The sequence below is a fragment of the Panicum virgatum genome, chromosome 8K (genome assembly GCF_016808335.1).
Source record: "Panicum virgatum strain AP13 chromosome 8K, P.virgatum_v5, whole genome shotgun sequence".
NCBI classification, from domain to species: Eukaryota; Viridiplantae; Streptophyta; class Magnoliopsida; order Poales; family Poaceae; genus Panicum; species Panicum virgatum.
Genome location: NC_053143.1, coordinates 26609539 through 26611278, shown reverse-complemented (window position 1 = coordinate 26611278; position 1740 = coordinate 26609539). Strand labels below are relative to the sequence as shown.

The following is a 1740-nucleotide window of genomic DNA, read 5'->3' as shown; positions in this document are numbered from 1 at the left end:
TTTTGGATCGGGTGGTCGTAGGTTCTTCAGGCGCATACCCTTCGCTATCCTGTTGTATCATGAAGCGCTGCTCTTCCCTTTGCTTGAACTTGACAAACATGTCCTCCTTTCCGACACGGAAACAGATTTCTCCTCTTCCGAGGTCGATCCTTGCCTTGGCGGACCTTAGGAAAGGTCGCCCAAGTACGAGATCGACTCCAAGGTCGCCCTCCATATCCATTACCACAAAATTGGCAAGGATGAAGGAGTCTCGTTCTCGTATGAAGACGTGTTCAGCTATCCCTTCGAGATATCGAACTGTAGAATCTGTAAGCTGTACGAGCATAGTTGTGGGGGAAAGAGCAGGATAATCGAGTTCTTCATATATTACCTTGGGCATTATGTTCACGCTCGCCCCCAGATTGCATAGAAACCGCTCGAAGTGTTTGACGTAGATCGAGCAACTGATCATAGGGACCCCTGGATCTTCTTGTACTACTGCCACCATGCCCTCCCAAATGTTGTTTCTTGGGGGATTGTACCTACCTGCATGGTTAGTGCATGGGGCCTACCATGGAAGGTTGCTCCACCCAGTAGACACCATATTTGTAGTTTCAACGGGAGATTCGGGTTGCCCTGGGATCTTCCCAGACTCAGCAGCCAGTACGGCAGCAGCAATTTGAGCCAGCTGCGTTTCTATCATTTTGTTGAAACTTAACTGATTTTTCAAGGCAGAAGAAAGAGTTTCAACTTTTGTATTTATATTTTCCAAAACTTTATCATTGGCAGCAAGCTTTTTGTTTAAAGATTCATTAATCTTAGGTTGGCCAAAGACAAGGTCTCTCAAGGAGGGTTGGTTCGAATTAAAATTCGAATTGAAATTGGAGTTGAAATTATTACCTCCTCCTTGGAATGGTGGGCGTGCTTGACCCCACCCTTGGCCTCCTTATGGACGGAACCCGTTGTTGTTATTGTTGATGTAGGCCGCATCTTCATGGGTCTCGAGGCAGTCATTCCCCGAGTGTCCACCATTACCACAAACCTCGCACGTCATGTATGAGTTCATGGCTTGGACGGGAATGAACATTTGTTGTTTGTTCCCTTCGTTGAGTTTCTTTAGTAGGAGGTCCATTTTGGCGGCGAGTATATCCGTCTCCTTTATGGTATGCATTCCGCCTTTAGTTCGGGGCTAGGAACGCTCCTCGTTCCAGCCCTGGTTGCTGACCATCTTCTCGATCAAGGCCTTAGCCTCAGTAATGGTGAGATCGAGATAGGCCCTCCAGCAGCAGCGTCCAAGTGGGCTCTTGATGTCATCGTTAGCCCGTTGTAGAAGCTTTGGAGTATGAGCCACTCATCCATCCCATGATGAGGACAGGCAAGTATGTACTCTTGGAGTCTTTCCCAAGCTTCCTGGATGGATTCCATCCCTGACTGCTAGAAACTCGATATTCTACCTCGCAAGGCATTCGTTTTGCCCAGCGGGAAGAACTTGGCGAGGAACGCCGTGGAACATTTGTCTCACATGTCGATAGCTTCTGTATTCTGATAAAACTATTGTTTTTCTTTCCCCAGGAGGGAGAAAGGAAACAAGTGAAGCCTGATGATGTCATCTGTAATGCCCCGTATGGTTACGGTCTTGCAGAGTTCCAGAAAGTTCTGGAGGTGGGCATTGGTGTCCTTGTTTGGCTTGCCACAGAATGGGCTAGCCTGCACCATGTTTATGAGGCTAGACTTTAGTTCGAAGTTCACATCCCCAACATC

The 1740-nt window shown here is 47.7% G+C and overlaps 1 non-coding gene across 1 annotated transcript; it reads left to right on the top strand.

The window, feature by feature from the left end:
- Positions 1–1336: 1336 nt before the first annotated feature.
- Positions 1337–1443, top strand: LOC120646562. The gene has a single exon (XR_005664466.1). It is a non-coding gene; the product is annotated as a small nucleolar RNA R71 (small nucleolar RNA).
- The last annotated feature ends 297 nt before the right edge of the window (positions 1444–1740 follow it).